The 4,913-nt window shown below is 31.7% G+C and overlaps 1 long non-coding RNA gene across 1 annotated transcript; it reads right to left on the bottom strand.

Moving 5' to 3' along the window:
- Positions 1 to 3,457: 3,457 nt before the first annotated feature.
- LOC111085418 lies at positions 3,458 to 4,907 on the bottom strand. The gene is made up of 2 exons (XR_002610257.1): positions 4,472 to 4,907; positions 3,458 to 4,347 (listed from the first exon to the last, which is right to left on the bottom strand). It is a non-coding gene; the product is annotated as an uncharacterized LOC111085418 (long non-coding RNA).
- Positions 4,908 to 4,913: the final 6 nt, after the last annotated feature.

The raw sequence follows: 4,913 nt of genomic DNA, 5'->3' as shown, positions 1-4,913 counted from the left end.
TCAACAACAAGATGATGAACTAGGAAGAACTGAAGACTTACCCCATATGTGCAAAGCAGTTCAGTGTTCTGGAATTAGAGTAAAAGGCTCAGATAATCTTCGAAATGTTTGTTTGTTGAATTTCATGCAAAGCTACCCAAGGGCTATCTGAACAAGCTATCTCTAATATAAGACTATAAAGAAGGCAGTTATTCAAAACCACCCACTACCAACTCTTGAGCTGCTTTTTTCATCAACAAAGTCAGATTGATCATTACATTATAATGCCCCCATGGCTAAAAGGACTAGCATATTCCATAAAGGGATTCGATCCCTAAACCCACAGATTGTTTATCATCTTTGTATCAACCATTGTCTCAGAATTTAAGCATGTAAATGCATTCTTTCTGGAAACAAATGCTGATCCAGAAAAAGATGAAGAAAGATCTGGCCTAACACAAGGACAACATTTATCTGAGTTTTGTGGGCCAATGGAAACACTTTGTCTTTATCAAGAATTGATTTTTGAGCAGAATTCACTATAGAAATAAACGAATTTCTTACAAGATGCGACATTTCTTCTCAGGCTGAGGCAATAGGCACCTACTCCACTTGAACTGGGCAGAAGCTGTTTTTCAGGGAAACATTCCAGATGACACTGCTGTGCAGTTCTGGTCAGGTGTCTTAAATTATAAAAATATGCTAAAACAAATATCATTCACAGATCTTACAATGTATACTCTTTCCTGTCAGGTTATCCCTGTGATCAGTTCTGTTGCATCTTTTTTCAAGTCACATCTATGAAAAACAAAAATTTGTAATTGCAATAGCAGCTCAATTCTTGAAACTACTGTAAGAATTCATGCCAACTTGCACTTTGGTGACAAGTGCTGCAAGGAATTTTTTGTAATACTGCATACATTTTAGTCTACTCACCACCAGTCTAACTCTACAAGCCATGCTTACATTTTTGAATATTTCTAGATTGACTGATCATTTATATATATTTTTATGTACAGAAAAGTGCTTAGATTAAATTTCATTAATTGTAATAATTAATAAAACGAAAATGGTAGCTGCATGGAGTTGCTTGTAGTAAGTGTATTCTCTTGAAGAAGATAGTCAACATGTGGTTCAGTTCCAGTAAAAGCATGTGTCATACTTTGCGCAAAGCTATCCAAGGGCTAACTGTACTAGCCTTCCATAATTTCGAAGTGATAGATTATAGGGAAGGGAGCTAGTATTCACCCCCCACTCTTTAACAACAAATAGTGGGATTAACTGTAAAATTATAATGCCCCAAGACCGAGTACACTTTGTGACGGGATTTAAATTCACAACACGCAGATGGCGAGTCGAGTACTCTAACAAACAAACACCAAAAAAAAAGAGCAACAGTAATAAAAGTATTCATACTGGGTTAGTGTTATTTAATAAAGACTGTTCACTGTGTTCAGCCTCTTTATTTCATTGTCACAAACTCAAAAGTTAGAGAATTTGGAATTATTTCACAATGTATATCTTATCAAGTCTCGTTTCATTCACTCCAAGGATAATCATAAAATATATTCTTCTTTGCCCTAATTTTATTTCATCATAAAGACAGTTACGATTCTCCAAGTACATCTTTTCCAATAATTTATATACTTTATCGAAATTTCACTAGGTAAATGCAAAATCATCTTACATTATTTCTACTTAAATTATGACAAAGGAAAAAGAGAAGAAAAATTTCACCTCGGAAGGAAACTGCCCAAAATCCCTATTCACCTCAGATAAGAAGGAAGGGTAAAATAATGAGAAAAAGTATGACTGATTATGAAAACCTTACTACTTCCAAGTCTCAGGAAGTGAAAATATCACAACCAACCTCAGATGTGTTAAACATCTGACAAAGGATTCTAAGGAAAATAGTGATTTAAAGAAACAGGTTAAGAAATTTTCCTACATGAAGATGTATCAGATAACACGGTAGACACTTGAGTTGAATTATACATGTTGCATGATATATTTCATTTAGAATGATAACACCAAAGTGAAAAATCACATAAAAGCTGAGGAATTTTTAAAAGGAAAATTTTTAGATTATAAAATGGTTACAAGAAAACAACACAGCCAAAACCAAAAACAAATCACCTTGGCTATACAATTATCAATGAAAGATAATATCTTCAGTTATCACATGCTAGAGGAGACCCTATTGCACATTTAAGTACAAGTGGAAAGAGTCTCTCTTGAACTATACATGCGACTGTGAGGCTGTTCACAAACAAACTGCATTACAGGAATAAAGATGAAGATATAATCCATGATCAGCTACCATCCCTGATGAGGTACAGTGCTGTATTCGAAAACCACTAATACATTTTCAACACGATCATTCTTCAGTACCATATCACAGAAAGACTTTTTCAATAATAAATTCACTACATGGTTGGATTTCATCTTCAGTTAAGCAAATGATATACAGAAAAAGACAAAAACAACAATATATTCAAAAATCAAAACTGTTACACAGTGTTCCAAATGTTATTTTTGAATCAGACAATCATTTTCTAGACTTGATGATACTGTTTGTTCTCCAACTTACAAAAAATAGATGATATAAAATAAGCAACATATTTTTTAGAATTTGTCAGTATTACAAGATGAATAATTTTTTGTTAAAAGATGATGTAATCTGATGTTGTAAAGCTGAAATCTTAAAAAATAGAGAAAATACCTGCCCGTAAGAACAATTAATTTTCAGCAAATAATGCATACCATTTATCACTTAATTTAATATTTTATGTTTATTATCCAAAATGATTTAATAAACATTCTAACATCAAATTCTATGTGATGAAGTTTTATAAGGAACCATATTTTTATATAATAGACCCGTACTTTAAGAGATTTCAGTCTGTAGCAGTAATAAAATAATAGATTAAATAATTAATTTCAAATTGTTTACATAAAAAAGTGAAAATACTATACAGTATCAACAGTTTTAATTATTACGATATACTAAGTAAACGTAAAAACATGTTAAAACTAAATCAAATATTGCAAACGGTTTTAGAGTACAATACCAAACTGAAGTTAATTTTTCTAAATGAAGTTGCCCACTTTCTTGTGTCATTAAGTAACTATGAAATCCTATACTAAACAGAATATTTTTTTCATTCTTCAAAAGTTGAAATTTTTCAACTACATCATTTTTAAAATTTTCTTGTTTTTTCAAACAAAGCTAGGAACTTTGATAAACCAATAAACATTTACATTAAGTTGGCAGAACAGAATACTACAACTTACAGCAGGATCTATCCCTATGAATAGCTATGATGTTTCTGATGCAATGTGAAATTAAAGATTTAACTTATTTTTAACAGTTTGAAATGCATTATAATATATAAAAAGGTTATATTACACCTAGTGTTGTAGAAATATTTGTTTTTCAAGCAATGTTATTAAGTTTATTAAAAAAGGCACCTGCCAATTAAGACTTTATAAGCTTATTAAGCCATAACTTTATTTAAATGCAATGATTTTTGGAAGTTGTACAAATAGGACTTGAACTTTATGCATAATAAATCATACACAGAACAGTAATTCTATACTTGGAGTCACCAACAATCACCACATTATTGAAAAATAGATAAAATTTCATCCTCATGCTAATGACTATTTTGATGAATCGTCAAAGAAAGGACAACATGTATTATGATACTAACTAGTTACCAATAGGTTTTAAAGTAAAAGATATCTGTTAATAATTCAATTTCAGCCTAACTTGATGAGATGCGCAACTTTAATAAATCACACACTATTTAACCCTCCTATTACTGAGATATCAAACATATATATATACGTGGCCAACATGATTTACACACAACTCTCCCGAGTTTTTTAAGATAACATATCTGTGATGTATATCAAAATAACCTTATTTCTAATTAATTACTATAAGGTGCTTGACCAAATACATACGTGTGTGTCACTAAAAGAAATCCAACCTAATGAAACAAACTGAGTACACCTTGCATAATGCATTCATGTTAGGGTTAAAACTGCATTCCTCAAATGTGCACCATTATGGGGTCACTTTTTGTAGTTTCATTAGAATACTTGATGAATTTTCTTCATGATGCCAAATGTATTATTTTGGGGAGAATATTTGACTGATTCCCATCAAAAGTTTCTCTTCTTACATGAAAGTTAAAATACAAACATTTAAAAGAACCTTAAGTAAGTTATTACATACAAAAAAGAAAAGAAAAAAAAAAGAGTTCTAACAATGATAAGGTTTATTGATTTTCCATTACAGCCTGTGAAGTACATTGTGACAGAAACAGTGTTTCAAAGCTGCTAAAAAATAGTGTTCAGCTCCTTAATAACTGACTAATACAGTGTTCATCACCTTAACAACTGACTAATACAGTGTTCATCACCTTAACAACTGACTAATACAGTGTTCATCACCTTAACAACTGACTAATACAGTGTTCATCACCTTAACAACTGACTAATACAGTGTTCATCACCTTAACAACTGACTAATACAGTGTTCAGCACCTTAACAACTGACTAATACAGTGTTCAGCACCTTAACAACTGACTAATACAGTGTTCAGCACCTTAACAACTGACTAATACAGTGTTCAGCACCTTAACAACTGACTAATACAGTGTTCAGCACCTTAACAACTGACTAATACAGTGTTAAGCACCTTAACAACTGACTAATACAGTGTTAAGCTCCTTAACAACTGACTAATACAGTGTTAAGCTCCTTAACAACTGACTAATACAGTGTTAAGCTCCTTAACAACTGACTAATACAGTGTTCAGCTCCTTAACAACTGACTAATACAGTGTTCAGCTCCTTAACAACTGACTAATACAGTGTTCAGCTCCTTAACAACTGACTAATACAGTGTTCAGCTCCTTAACAG

The sequence above is a fragment of the Limulus polyphemus genome, unplaced genomic scaffold, assembly GCF_000517525.1.
Source record: "Limulus polyphemus unplaced genomic scaffold, Limulus_polyphemus-2.1.2 Scaffold377, whole genome shotgun sequence".
NCBI lineage: Eukaryota > Metazoa > Arthropoda > Merostomata > Xiphosura > Limulidae > Limulus > Limulus polyphemus.
The sequence above is the reverse complement of the archived record's forward strand: the minus strand, read 5'-3'. Positions and strand labels throughout refer to the sequence as shown.